The sequence below is a fragment of the Bos taurus genome, chromosome 7 (genome assembly GCF_002263795.3).
Source record: "Bos taurus isolate L1 Dominette 01449 registration number 42190680 breed Hereford chromosome 7, ARS-UCD2.0, whole genome shotgun sequence".
Classification (NCBI taxonomy): domain Eukaryota; kingdom Metazoa; phylum Chordata; class Mammalia; order Artiodactyla; family Bovidae; genus Bos; species Bos taurus.
This window is the reverse complement of record NC_037334.1, coordinates 108097032-108113361: the sequence shown is the minus strand read 5'-3', so window position 1 is coordinate 108113361 and position 16330 is coordinate 108097032. Positions and strand designations below refer to the sequence as shown.

General features: G+C 38.4%; 1 protein-coding gene across 4 annotated transcripts in view; it reads right to left on the bottom strand.

Moving 5' to 3' along the window:
- The window catches only part of FER (FER tyrosine kinase), a 457173-nt gene that overhangs the window by 171025 nt on the left and 269818 nt on the right, over positions 1–16330 (bottom strand). The window lies entirely within an intron of this gene.

The following is a 16330-nucleotide window of genomic DNA, read 5'->3' as shown; positions in this document are numbered from 1 at the left end:
GTATGGATGTGAGGGTTGGACTGTAAAGAAGGCTGAGCACTGAAGAATTGATGCTTTTGAACTGTGGTGTTGGAAAAGACTCTTGAGAGTCCCTTGGACTGCAAGGAGATCCAACCAGTCCATTCTAAAGGAGATCAGCCCTGGGATTTCTTTGGAAGGAATGATGCTAAAGCTGAAACTCCAGTACTTTGGCCACCTCGTGCGAAGAGTTGACTCATTGGAAAAGACCCTGATGCTGGGAGGGATTGGGGGCAGGAGGAGAAGGGAACGACAGAGGATGAGATGGCTGGACGGCATCACTGACTCGATGGACGTGAGTCTCAGTGAACTCCGGGAGTTGGTGATGGACAGGGAGGCCTGGTGTGCTGCAATTCATGGGGTCGCAGAGAGCTGGACACGACTGAGCGACTGGTCTGATCTGATCTGAAGCTTGGGAAGGAAAGAGTTATCAGCTTTGTGACTCACATCTTTCCTGGCACTACAGGAAGAATGCCAGGAGGAATGAATGACCTCCACCAGACGTCCTGGTAAAGTTATGGACAGATTGGTCTTCAAACCTCAGCCTGCATCAGAATCATGTGGAGGACTTGGTAAGATTGACAGGTCTCACCCCCAGACTCTCTCGTCAGTAGATCTGGTGAAGGACCCAAGAATTTGTATATCTACTAAGTTTCCAGGTAGATTTGATGCTGCTGGTCTATTATATTATTATATAATAATAATATTATTATTAATAATAATACTTTGGTATAAACCCAGGACGACAGAGGATGAGATGGTTGAACGGCGTCACCGACGCAATGGACACGAGTTTGAGTAAACTCCGGGAGTTGGTGATGGACAGGGAGGCCTTGTGTGCTGCGGTCCATGGGGTCACAAAGAGTGGGACACGACTGAGTAAGTGAACTGAACTAAAAGGATAAACCTAGGAGAAAGTTACCAGGACGGGCTTACCTATAAAGTTAAGGTCTTTACCTGGTCCTTCTAGATACATTTATTTACAATAACCAATAATTATGAGTACATGACTAGAGAATAGGAAAATGGCAATCCACTCCAGGACTATTGCCTGGAAAATCCCATGGACAGAGGAGCCTGGTAGGCTACAGCCCATGGGGTCACAAAGAGTCGAACACAACTGAGTGACTTCAGTTTCATGTAAGAATTTTTGTGTGTGGAATTAACGGACTGAAAGAACAGAATCCCCAAACCATACACTGCTTGAAACTTTTGATTCTGTTAATCAAAAACTTACCCTCCTCTGATGAAAGGGAAGCTTTTGAAAGCTATACATCACGGACACAAGCCCCAAGGGGAGAAAGAACACTACATTTGTGCCTGATTTTTGCTTTGGGCTTTCGTGGTGGCTCAGATGGTAAAGAATTCACCTGCAATGCAGGAGACCTGGATTTGATCCCTGTGTTGGGAAGATCCTCTGGAGAAGGGAATGGATACCTACTCTAGTATTCTTGCCTGCAACATTTCGTGGACGGAGGAGCCTGACAGGCTACAGTCCATGGGGTTACAAAAGAGTTTGACATGACCGAGTGTCTAACACTTATCTTTTGAATTATTATATACTTCGGTGTTGGAAGACAGCTGTGATTTGCATAAACCAGGGATGCCATTTCAGCCTTTTGTGTTAAGACAAGCAGTTTCTCAAAGTCCCATGGTTTAAAGTACGTGCCTGTTAAGTTGCTTCAGTCATGTCCGACCCACTCCGACAGTATATACTGTAGCCCTCCAGGCTCCTCTGTCCGTGGGATTCTTCAGGCGAGAACACTGGAGTGGGCTGCCATGCCCTCGTCCAGGGGATCTCCGCACCCAGGGACTGGACCCTCATCTCTTAGTCTCCTGGCACTGGCAGGCAGGTTCTTTACCACTAGCACCACCTGGGAAGCCCATGATTTAATGGTGGTATTACCCAACTGGTTATCAAACTTTCACATTTTTGTTTTGCATTTTTCCTTACAGTTTATCCAATCAAGGGGTTGGTAAAGATGATCGGAAAACAGTGTGACAGAAACGCAGCTCTGCAACTTGAGCCCTTCGAAAGGCTTGCATTTTGCTAGGAGAACATAGTGAGTCCTTTAAAATGCTGTGGGAATTAGCTGACATTTTGAAAGATTACTTTATGCCAGACACTGTAATTTTTACATGTATATGATTTATATGATAATACACATATGGCATCTATTTAAATCTGTAAAACCTAACAAGCAGTCATAAATTCCGTTTATAGATGAGGAAACTTAAGCTTTCATTGATAAATTGACCCATCCTGCATATCTGAAACATTAGGATTCAGGTATTGGATACTCACGTCTATATTCTTCACTGCTGAACTATACTGAAAATTGTAAAAGGGCAAAAAGATAATGGGGAAAGGGGGTATAAAAACCTTGGTTATCTAGAGTTCTCTGTATGTATAATTCCAATGATATGGTATTATTTTAACTGTATCATCATAAAAAACTGATTATCTGGATATAGGTATATGTATGGCTGAGTCCCTTTTCTCTTTACCTGAAACTAGCACAACATTGTTAATAGGCTCAACCCCAAAACAAAATAAAAAGTTAAAACTGATTATCAGTCCTAAATCTTTAGATGCTCAATGTGAAGACAAGTATGCTTTTAAATGGGCAGGATAAAGCAGAAGTATTACCTTTAATGATTCTTACTGCCGCTTTCTAGTCAGTACAAATAACTCCTGTGGGTCCTCTGAGTTTTTGGATAAGACAACCAAAAGCACAGGTAGTAAAAGCCAAAACAACAAGTGGGACTACATCAAACTAACATTTTCTCCACAACAAAATAAATTTAAGAAAATAAAAAGGCAACCTGTGAAATGGGGAAAAAAATTGCAGACCATATATTAGATAAGGGGTTTAATATCCAAAATATATAAAGAATTACTAAAACTCAGTCACAAAAAACCCAAAGAATTTCAATTTTAAAAAATGGGCAGAGGAGCTAAGAGGACTTTTTTCCAAAGAAGATATCCATGCAGCCCACAGGTGAAACGGATCCTCTGCATCTCACCAGGGAAATGCAAACAAAACCACAACAGATATCCCTTCACACCCATTAGAATGACCATCATAAAGAAGACAAGACGCAACAAGTGTTGGTAGGATGCGGAGACAAGGAAACCCTTATATATTGTTAGTAGAAATGTAAAATGATTCAGTCACTAAGGAGAACAGAATGGAGGTTCCTTAAATTAAAAACAGAATATGATACAACCCAGCAATCCTACTTCTGGGTATAATATCTGCGTGAAGGAAATAAAATCACTATCTCGAGAAGGTACAAGTGACCCACTGTTGACAGCAGCATTGTTTACAATGGACAACTCACTAGAACAACTCAGGTGGCCACTGAGGGTGAGGGGAAGAAGCTGTCCAGTCATAAGAAGGAGGAGATCTTCCCGTTTCCCAACAAGATAAGTGGACTCTGCGGGCATTATACTGAGACAAGTTAGAGAACGACAAACACTAAACAATGACAAATACTGTTTGTTGTCATTTATATGTGAAATCTGAAAAAGCCAAACTCAAAAAGACAGAGAAGGCCAGTGGGTGCCTTGTTTAAGGGTAAATATTGGAACCAGCAGATCAGTCAGTCCTGGGGGCTATGCACAGAACAGTGACTATAGTCAACAATACTCTTTCATACAAACGCCAAAGCTGCTAAGAAACCAGACCTTAATTGTTCCCCCACAAGAAAAGGGAGTTACAATTACGTGATGTGATAGGCATCCACTGCTACAGTGGTGATCATACTGCAATATATAAACGCATCAAAGCAACACACTGCACACCCAAAACTCACACAATGTTATATGTCACTACATTTCAATTAAAAGATCTATTCACTGCAAAAAGGACATATTTTAACTTAGATAAAATACCCATAGAAAAGTTAAGGTTAGTAACATAATATATTCCTCCAGAATTAGTCAACAGAATAAAAGATAAATGAATTTTTTTTGGACCAAGCTAAAAGAATTAAAATGAATATTGTATGGAGATAAGTTTTGTATTTTCATGTGAATTGCTATTGCAGAGGATCCAGAAATGAGTAATATTATGTGTGAATATATAACATTTATTAATACAGCATGAAAATCTTACTATGTCCTTTGTCTCAGCAGTCACAGGAAACTGATTCAGCCCAGTTTTAAAAGGCTTGAATAGCAAAAACTTTAAATGGAAATGATGATTCCACTGTGATGACTGCAAAAGGGGCCAGCAGATGTTGCTTTGATAAAAACGCTGCCTTGCTCTGTGTTAGAAACAGGGAGCTTATGAAATCACACACACACACACACACACACGAGTCAAAATTCATGCAACTGTCAAACGCAAGAACAACTTTTTCTGATAACTAGATTGAGTCTGACATTATTTCTGGAAACATAAATATCATACTTTCACGTTAACGCCTACAGAGACATTTAGAACAAAATGTTCTCTAAAAATCAACATTTAGAAAGATTACTTTAAAAACAAGGATAACACTAAAGTCAGAAAATGCACCTAGGACTCCCCGTTTCTAGTAGCAGGTAATCCCACTCTGCACGCCCAGCGATGTGAGCAGTCAGTGAGCTAAGCGCCCAAGGAGCGTCTATCGCTGCTGTCCTTCGCTTTCATCACCTCACACCTGAAACAAGAGTCGGGCGGTTTTCACTTTTCATTATTTATCATATTCTCCTAGACTTTAGAACATTTGCCTTTATTTTTTCCCTCTCCATTCTGACAAAAGCAAGGGAAGAAAATAACCCATAATTTAAAGGAAATTGTTGCATTATTATTATCCACATTTAATTAATGTCCCATGAGACATAAATGTATCTCTTTGAACAAATCTTTCCAATTTCAAGCTCTATACAAACTGATAATATGCCATCATAGTAACATCACACAGAAACACCACACAGGTCTCAAAGAAGGCAAATTTTGGAATCCCTTTCTGGAAATCACACTACATGAAGCAAAGTTATTGCTTTAAAAAAAAAGCTCTTTGAAAGAAATGGAAAAAAAAAAAAGGGTACAAAACTGGAACTAGCAGATAAATCAGTCCTGGGGAGCTAGAACAGTGACTATAGTCAACAATACTGTTTCATATAAATGCCAAAGTTGCTAAGAAACTAGACCTTAATCGTTCCTAGGAGTTACAATTATGTGATAGGCATCCAGTGCTACAGTGGTAATCATACTGCAATATATAAATGCATCAAATCCACCTGCCAAGGCAGGAGACTCAGGAGACAAGGCTCGATCTCTGGGTTGAGAAGATCTCCTGGAGAAGGAAATAGCAACCTTTTCCGGTATTCTTGCCTGGAAATCCCATGGACAGGGAAGCCTGGTGGGCTACAGTTCACAGGGTCACAGTCAGGCACGACTTAGCAACTGAACAGCAACATAACGTGACAGGCATATATCAACATACGGTCTCCACGTTCGAGCAGCTCACCATCACAGACATCATCACGATACTAAAGTCAAGAAAGTGTAATATTGACATTACGAACCAAGTGTCAAGGACGTAAGAAAAAGAGAAGTTTCGCATGTCCATCTCTCTCATTTTTCAAAATAAATTCATTTCATTTGTGCCAAAACCCAAATGTTCAAAACTCCAAAACATTGTAAAAATAATAGTCAAGTAAAAGGAATACTTTATATCCTCTTGATACATGAATCTTAATAGCTTGTTGTAAGTAATCAGCTGTTTAAACTTACAGTCAGCAGAACTACATGAGCAGCTCTGTTTGGGAGATAAGGGGAGACAATCCCCAAACCTAGAAAGCTTATCTGCACAGATGGTAACTCTATGGGTCACGGTGACAACATAAAATCAGGAAAAGAGACAAAAGCATAGGATCAGGAGTGAAAATAATGAATTCTCTTTTGTACCGTTTTAATCTGGAACACCCAAATTCAGGTGTTCCTCCTTGGAGACAATTCTAACTACTGGTCAAAAGTTCACGAGACTTGTAAGAGAGTAGAAGCACAGAACATCTCAAGAGGAAAAGAAAAGGACAGTTAAAGAGAAAACAGCAAGTTTCAAAAGTCAAGAACTGTAGAAGACTGCTTCATAACCACACACATGTATATATATGCCATTTTGAAGAGTGAGTACTTTTCTTCCCCTCCAGACATGGAGTTTCTTCCTCACCTTGAATCCTGGCCTGCTTTATTACTTACTTAGAACAACAGATTGTGACAGAAGTGGTTCTGGGCAAATTACAATGTCTAGACCTCAAGAAGCCTTAAAGCTTTTGTGTTTACTATCTTCAAACAGTATGCCAAGATCGTGATGATATTATAGGAAGAAGCCTGGCATTAAAGACCAGTCACTGAAGCTGTCAGCTGGGCCCAGCCCTTACCTTGTCAGCCGAGCGCAAACCAACGAGTGCACCCAGCTTAAACCAGCAAAACTGTCCAGAATCATGAGAAATAACAAAACGTGATTTAAGATACTAAGTTTTGGGATAGTGTTTTATATAATTAACTGAAATTGAGAACCAACAGAGAGCTGCATCCAGAAAGAAGCAAAAAGCAAAGGCAGAAGACAGTTTCTACTAAAAGAATTTTCACGAAGTAGCAGAGATTTTTAAACAGGCTGGGGGCTAAGAGGAGGTCACTGAAGCAAGTGAAGAGAACTCATCCCAGATACTTGAGAGTTCAGTGTCAGTCAGGTGGAAGGGGTAGAAGGTTTTCTCAGAAGATTCCAAATGAGCAGCTGAGGAGCAAGACTGACGGAAAATTGGATTACTCTTGTAAGTTACTTTATAAGAAAGACAGGAACTATTTTATAAGACTGAAGAGCAAGACTGGTTGAATGGAAGCTGGTGTTCACAATGGTTTAAGATAAGGATGCAGCTGCAAAAGAAATGAAAAATACTTTGTTTTTTGTTTTCTTTTTTAAATAGAGAAAACCAATGTATCAAAGGCCCAAGGGAGGTGCAAAGACTCGGGACGAAGGTGAGCAGTATCTTAGTTCAGGCTGCTCTAACAATATACCGCAGACTAGGTGGTTTAAACAGCAAACAGCTATTTCTTTCTCACCATTTTTGGAGGCTAAGAAGTTGGAAGATCGAGGCACCAGCAGGTACAGAACACCCCTCCTGGTTTGCAGACAAACCTCTTCTCCCAGCTCCTCTCTTTACCAAGACACTGATCCCATGGCAGAGGCTCCACCCTCGTGACTTCATCTAACCCTGCCTCCTCCACAGACACCCTCACCTCTTAATATCCTCCACATGGGGTGACAGGTTTCAACGTGTGAATTGCGGGAGGGGAGGCACGAACATGCAGTCCAGAACAATTGAGTTAACCAGAGGAAAGTGAAAAGAAAAAAAGCTAGGTGAACTGGTAACAGCTGGGATAAGACAGCAAGCCAGGTTAGGATGGCTGAAAATAATCCTTGGTAGAGTGTGCAGGATTTTCTTACCCAGGCTCTTAGGAAAAAAGAAGAAAGCAAGATCACTTGCTAAGACTGAAGGAGCAGAAACTGTTTCAAGAGCATGAGAAAAACAGTCAAGTTTGGAAACAGCCATGGGGAATGGGGAGAAGAAACAATTCAACAGGGGAACTATTATGTCAAGTAACAGCTGACATCCTGACAAGCAAGGCGGCAGCCAGCATCTGTGAGGACAGCTGTGGTTAGGAAGAAGAATTACTATGTTGCTATTTAAATAAATAATAAGATAGTATTTTTACTCAATCCCATGTATGAAAAAACACAGTAATACAATGTTAAAGAGGAGCACACTTTATTTCCTCCAGGAGTGCAGGATTATCATTTTAATACAAGGGTTTCTGTATTACATGGTTGTCAATTCCCACCAAAGAAGATACATGGATCACAGATAAGCACTTGAAATTACACTTGACATCATTATCATTGTTGTTGTTTAGTTGCTAAGTCAAGTCCAACTCTGTGTGACCCCATGGGCTGTATGTAACCTACCAGGCTCCTCTGTCCCTGAGATTCTCCAGACAAGAATATTGGAATAGGTTGCCATGCCCTCCTCCAGGGGATCTTCCTGATCCAGGGACAGAACCAAAGTCTCCTGCATTGCAGGCAGATTCATTACCACTGAGCCAGTTAAGGAAATGCAAATTAACAACACAATAAGATAACTATATACCTATGAGATTGACCAAAAATAATACTTAATTTTTTTTAAGTGATAAAACCAAGTACTGACAAGAAGGTAGAGTGACCAAAATTCTCCAGGATCATTAGTGGGAATGCAAAATGGCACAGTCACTTTGGAAAACAGTTTGGCAGTTTCTTATAAACATACATTTATCAGAAAAACCACCACTCCCATTCACAGGCATACACTCGAGAAATGAAACCTTACGTTCATACAAAAACCTGAATATGAATGCTTACAGCAATTAGGTTAATAATAGTCAAAATACTGGAAATACCTTTCAACTGAAGAATGGAAAAACAGACTGTGGTATGGCCATAGAACAGACTGCTGCTCGCTTACAAACAGGAGAACACGTCTGGTCTGTGTGACAATGTGGAGGAAACGCGTTCGCCCTCTGCTCAGTGAAGATCAAACTTAGAGGATATATATTGTATGATTCCTTTCATATGATATTCTTAGTAAATTTTAAAGGGCTAGGTTGACTAGAAAAGAAGACAGGAGAATTCTGGAGGGTGTTGGAATTTGATTGTGGGTGAAGTTATATAACTACACACTTGTCTAAATCATTAGAATGCATACTGCTGCTGCTGCATTGCTTCAGTCGTGTCCGACTCTGTGCGACCCCATAGACGGCAGCCCACCAGGCTCCCCCGTCCCTGGGATTCTCCAGGCATGAACACTGGAGTGGGTTGCCATTTCCTTCTCCAGTGCATGAAAGTGGAAAGTGAAAGTGAAGTCGCTCAGTCGTGTCCAACTCTTAGTGACCCCATGGACTGCAGCCAACCAGGCTCCTCCATCCATGGGATTTTCCAGGCAAGAGTACTGGAGTGGGGTGCCATTGCCTTCTCCGAGAATGCATACTAAAAAGGATTAATTTCTCTGTTTATAAAGTATCTCTCCATAGGAATGATTAAAACAATGTAAAGGGCCTTTGCAAGATGAAATGACACTGCAAAGACTGCCGACTCTTACTATTTTGAATGAAAACACAACAGGATTACTATACTAATATAATGTCAATAACAGCTCAAGCATTTTAGAATGTCAAGTGTTACTTTACAACTCCATTGAACGAATATCAGTAGACCATGTAATTAAAACCACCTTTTAAATGCTAAATAAAGAGAAATTAAATATCATTTCTCAATTTTCCAAATAACCTATTATAGAAAACAAAACTGTTAACTATACCTTTTCCAATAATAATGACATCTGCTAAGCACATCAGAATATACAAAGGATAGATTCCATAGTACTTTAATTTTATGCAGTACCTAAGTAAGTAACTTTTAAAACAAATAACTGAAAAAAAATTTTACCAAAGTTTTTTATGTACAAAGTGACTCTCAGAATTAATACACTGCTTTAATAATCTTAATAACTAAGGTGAGGTAGATAAGATTTTGCCACCATATAAAACATAACAATCACTTTCTTTAGGCTATATAATTATTAGAAAATAATATAAAAGTAGATTTATTCAAGAACACAATAGAGTATTACTCAGCCATTAAAAAGAATACATTTGAATCAATTCTAATGAGGTGGATGAAACTGGAGCCTATTACACAGAGTGAAGTAAGCCAGAAAGAAAAACACCAATACAGTATACTAACGCATATATATGGAATTTAGAAAGATGGTAACGATAACCCTGTAAGCAAGACAGCGAAAGAGACACAGATGTATAGAACAGTCTTTTGCACACTGTGGGAGAAGGCGAGGGTGGGATGATTTGGGAGAATGGCATTGAAACATATAATATCATATGTGAAACGAATCGCCAGTTCAGGTTCGATGCATGATACAGGATGCTCGAGGCTGGTGCACTGGGATGACCCAGAGGGATGGTACGGGGAGGGAAGTGGGAGGTGGGTCCAGGATGGGGAACACGTGTACACCTGTGGCGATTTCATGTTGATGTATGGCAAAACCAATACAATATTGTAAAGTAATTAGCCTCCAATTAAAATAAATAAATTTATATTTTAAAAAATAGAAAAAAAAGAAGAAACTTAAAATTATAATTTTTTACTCATCTTTACAAAGATGTATCACCTACACATATACAGTGTGATACTTAAACATAAATATACCAACTAACACTAAACTTCACATGAAACTAACCACCTAAAATGACTACAATTACCAACTGCTTCATAAGGCTCAAAACCAGACATATCCCAAACCAACGTACTTTTGATTTTTGAAGTTTTGTAATGATGAAAGTAATACATGAGTGGGCTTGTGTGTCAGATAGAAAATATTACCAAAAATTTGCAACACTACCATGGACTTCCCTGCTGGCTCAGACGGTAAAGTGTCTTGCTTACAATGTGGGAGACCTGGGTTCGACCCCTGGGGTGGGAAGATCCTCTGGAGAAGGAAATGGCAACCCACTCCAGTACTCTTGCCTGGAAAATCCCATGGACAGAGGAGCGTGGTGGGCTACAGTCCACGGGGTCGCAAAGAGTCAGACACGACTGAGCGACTTCACTTTCACTTTCACCATGATATTGCTATAAACAATGTCTGTTGCCTATTTGTTCAGTTAACAATATATTACGAGCACATTTCCATGACATTTAACAAATGCAAAAACATAGTTCAACAGGCTTTATAATATCCTCATACATGGATTTATAATCATTTAACTGTTCCTTTTTGCAGACATTTGAATTATTTCCAAAATTTTACTACTGTTTTTCAGTGCTTTGATGATGATCCTTAAACTTCCAATAGTTCTTTAGACTACATCCCTAAAAGTAGGAGTAGGGCTATGGGGGTAAAAGGATGGGAATATTTTGAAAGTTATGGTAAGTGACATCCAATAAAACATCCTGTGATTATGGAGACTCTGTGTCTGCTGTGTGCAGTATGAAGCCACTTGATGTCTGGGCTTCCCTGGTGGCTCACTGGTAAAGAAGCCGCCTGCCAAGGTAGCTGACACCGGTCAATCCTGGTTCAGGAAGATCCTTTGGAGAAGGAAATTGTACCCACTCCAGTATTCTTGTCTGGGAAAGCCTATGGACAGGGAAGTCTGGTGGATGACAGTCCATGGGGTTGCAAGAGTTGGACATGACTTATCGACTTATCGACTAAACAACAGTAAGTTGTAAGCACTTGAAATGTGGTGAGTTATACTGAAGAAATAAACATTTGACTTAAACAGCCAACGTGGCTACTGGCTGTGTAGTACTGCGCAGCACAGCATTAGATACAGAATGTCCAAATGTCACCTAGAAAAAGCACAATTTACATTTTCATCAGCAGAGAATGAGTGTTCATTTCCTCATACATTCATTAGCTATGACATCTTTTATTTTCTATTATTTGTCAATTTCCTAGGCAATAGAGGGAATTGTTTCTTAATATATATTTCTTTAAATGCATGGGTTAAACATTTTTTCATGTTTTCTTGTGTGAGTGTCTGTGAACTATTCTTTTCCTTTGTCAATTTTTCTACTAGAGGGAGTATTTGCTTTTCTTAGAATAAATGGTCTCTATATATTAAATGAATTCTTGCTCATATCTGTTTCAAATAATTTTCCAATTCTATTATGCTTTTGGATACACAGAAGATTATATTTTAATTTACATTTATTGATCTTAGGCTTGTGTTTTCATCTCAAGCCAATTTAGAGAAAATGTCAACTTATACAGTTTATTCACCACTTTTATGAAAATAAAAAGGGTCAAGATGAAACAGTGAATTCATACTTTAAAACATGACCCCTGCCTTAACACACACAAATGACAGGTAAAATGTAAAAATAGTCAAAAAGGCTGTGCTGGACTCAGAAACAAAATAAATACTTTCAACTTACACAGACACAAAGCAGTAAGTGGAGTTAATGCTGCGCCTGCTGCACTTCTGTGTTTTGTGTCTGGAATTAGTTATACTAAAGTAACTTTCTTCTCCTTAGTGAAAAGAACTAAGAATAGATCCAGGCTCTCAGCTTGAAACAGCAAATGTACAGTTCACAAAAGTGGAAACCAGAACAGACAATACACACAGAAAAAGATTTTCAATCTCTCTAGTGATGGTGGGATATAATTGAGATTATATCTATCAGAATCAGTTCAGTCGCTCAGTCATGTCTGACTCTTTGCAACCCCATGGACTGCAGCAAGCCAGCCTTCCTGGTCCATCACCAACTCCCGGAGAACAGCAAAATATATATATCAGAATATATCTATCAGAATACCAAAAAATAATAAGCGTGGCAGAGATGCGGGGAAATGAAAACACATTTACTCTACTGATAGGAGTATAAATTGGTACAAACACATCAGGAAGCAATTCAGCAACATAAAACAAAATTAGAGATGTGCATACCCTTTCATCTTGCTACTTCACTTTTTAGGTATAAATAATAAGAGAAGAAAAATAGATGCTTTTCAACGGTGGTGTTGGAGAAGACTCTTGAGAGTCCCTTGGACTGCAAGGAGATCCAACCAGTCCATCCTAAAGGAGATCAGTCTTGAATATTCATTGGAAGGACTGATGCTGAAGCTGAAACTCCAATACTTTGGCCACCTCATGCAAAGAACAGACTTATCTGAAAAGATCCTGATGCTGGGAAATATTGAAGGCAGGAGGAGAAGGGGACGACAGAGGATGAGATGGTTGGATGGCATCACTGGCTCAATGGACATGAGTTTGGGTAAACTCCAGGAGTTGGTGATGAACAGGGAGGGAGGCCTGGTGTGCTGCGGTTCATGGGGTCACAAAGAGTCAGACACGACTGAGCAACTGAACTAAACTGAACTGAATAAGAGAAACTCACACACATACCTCACGTCTACATAAAGGATGTTCTTTATTCATTATTTGTGTCAGTAATAACTAAAAACAAATTTTAAAAAATAGAATATTTATTAACAAGAAAATACATGAATTGCATTATATCCCTAAAATTTTGAACTGATTAAAAAATTAAAACCAGTTAAAATAAATAAACCTGAGCTAAACTATTAATGGGCTTCCCAGGTGGTTTAGAGGTAAAGAACCCACCTGCCAATGCAGGAAACGTGGATTAGATCCCTGGGTTGGGAAAATCACTTGGAGAAGGAAATGGCAACCCACTTCAGTATTCCTGCCTGCAAAATCTCACGAACAGAGAGCCTGGCACGCTACAGCGCATGGGGTCACAAAAGAGTTGGACGTGGCTTAGTGACTAAACAATAACAGTATTAATATGGCAAATATAACGTTTTAAAATGTTTAGTATAGAAAGCAAGTTGCAGAATGATACAGCTTTATAAATTTTGAAAAACATGCAACAAATGCAAAACAAAAAAAAATATAAGGAAGGATGGATTAAGTAGGGAGCAAGGAGACTAAAAAGTAGCAGAATTAAGGAGGGCTTCACATTTATCCATGTTGTTTCAATTCTTAAAAATTAAGTATGGTAAAATGTCAGAAAAAATTGTAAATGAGTTTGGATATGGGTACATACTATTTTATTCTCTGTAGTTTTTCATGTTTGAAATAATGCATATTACCAAACTAATAAAAAAAAACCTACAAAGAATTCTCTAGAATCTTTTTCAAAAATAAAATGTATATAAATCAATTAAAAAGCAATCTGAGTAGAGACTTCCAATAACAAATAAGATGACGCAATCTCACTCCCATCTATTTCTTCCACCGCTTACAACAAAAACTCTGGACCAAATACGTAAACCAATTATCTGAGGACTGAAAAGTTACCAATGGCAGGCAGACTGGGAAGAGATGCAAAACATAAAAATTCATAGCGAGGATGCATTTCCTGGTTAATTCTGTGTGTGTGTGCCCTGACTTGGACCCACAAGGGAATTCACAGAGAAAATGTGTTAATAGGAAAAGGTATAAAAAAAAAGAGAAAGAGAGAGAAACCCTGCCTTTATGGCCAGGGGACCTTTCACTAACTCTGTTGCTTTTTATTTACAGAGACCAGATTCTACTTCTTAAGGATTCTGGTATCTGTTGCAGATCTGTAAGCCTCTTTCTGGGTATAGCTTTACCTCAATTCATCTTATTCATCTTATTTGTTATCACTATTGATCAACATTCATCAAGCATCCCCAGCATGCAGGCGGCACAGAATGATGATTAAATGTTAAATACAAGCTCAAAGTTCCTATCCTTTCATTCACCTTCAAAACTGGTCTCAAGTTTGACATTAAGCTTTCAATACAAAGACAGATAAGGATGAACTGGTGGGACAATATATATCATTCAACTATTCAATATCAGAAGAACATCCTCATCTCGAATTTGAGATATATGGCGGGGAAAAAGAACTAGACGAGCCAAAGGAAGAGAAAACTTTGAGATGATTTAATGTATTTCTGTGGCTGAGCCATATAGCTTGAGGGCTTGAAACTGTTTAAAGAGAGCTTTTCCTCAGTAAAATAGCAAGTGCTAAAAAAAAGAGAAATCAGCACTTAATAAAAATATTGAATAAAAATGAGTAAAGGAGGAGATCTCGAGGTACAAAAAAATTGTTCATCTGTTTGAATGGCAAATTTTGCAAAAATGTGGTATAAATGACAATCCTAAGAACCATATATATCTCTTAAAAAATAAGATATCAAAGTTGGTCCATCTATTTGAAAAGTGTTTTATTTCGATTAAATCTGTATCTTTTCATTAAATTTTATAGTCATATATAGATAACAAAATCAATAATTTTTCAAGTTTTTTGTTTTGTAGGAAACATGATAACTCATTATTTATAATCATTGAGGATTAAAAAATATGCCTATACTTTTTTCATTTAACCTTGCTAGTAACTAGAACAATTAAACTATGTAATAATCCAATCAGCTCTTTCAATGATAAACTAGAATCCAGGTGAAATACAGGTGAGTGTGTATGTGTGTGTACACGGGCATGCAACCTGGGTGCTGAGTGTCAACACTGACATTTTCACCAGTACACTGTATTGCTGATAGCATTCCTTCTGTCTCATTATAAATAAGAGTACCACTGTACAAGATATAGCTTTTTGTATATATGTATATACCTATGCATGTGTGAAAGTAAAGGAAATGGAACCTTCTCCAGTGTTCTTGCCTGGAGAATCCCAGGGACGGGGGAGCCTGGTGGGCTGCCGTCTATGGGGTCGCACAGAGTCGGACACGACTGAAGTGACTTAGCAGCAGCATGCATGTGTGAATACATTTTCAAACAGCTTTATTTCATGCCACATAAGTTCGGTACTTATTTGGTACATATTTTAATGTTAAGTGTAGCGTACTGAGACTATTTCAGTAGTTATCAGTATGACAAATCATGAATGTCTGTCTAAAATGTCTGCAGTATACTTGGTAAAGGGTTTCTGTATTGCCCGGTTTTATTTAAGCTTTATTTCACAGACGCTAAAGAAAATGACTCAGCTCTCGACTTCACTGAGTAATACCTCTCATCATTTCTCCCTTATTTCCAGCCTTATAAAGATGCATTCTCCATGGCTCTGCTGACTCTAGTACCCACGATGCCTCTTTCAAACACCAAAAATATTGACACCTCTAAAACACTCATAAAGTATTGACTTACTTTCTCTTATCCTCGCCTCCATTTCTTTCATTCTCTCTTCATTTGCAATATTTTTTCAAATCTCCATCCTTTTTTGTTTGTTTCTCTAACTGTAAGTGGACAGGCAGGATGCAGGTACCTATATGTACATACACGCGTACCCTAATACTGTAACAAGCATCACCACGATTTTCTAAGTTGAAATACATTACTATGTATAAATCAAGATGCCATTTAGAACACTTTTTACAGAATTTAATTCTGGCATTTTGAAACTTCATCAAAACATTTATCAACCATGCTTTTTACATTGTGATTATAATATTTATCTATACAAGTGGAATATAAATGAGAAGTACCAGGTTAAAGTAGGCTAGTAAAATCATAAGCTTTTCTTCTAATATTGCTTGACGTGACTAACCACAATAAGAATCTTATAAGTATTAGTGTGGTTTCAGATTCAGCAATGTTTTATTTCATGACTTAGCTAATTTTTTTAAAAAATATATTTTTTGGCTTTTACTGACATAGATTACTGTTAAGCAGCAGCTTACTTTGTATGTTTTCAGTAGAAAAAAATTAAGTGGATTGTATCTGTGGTGTGGCCCAAATTACCTAATGAATTC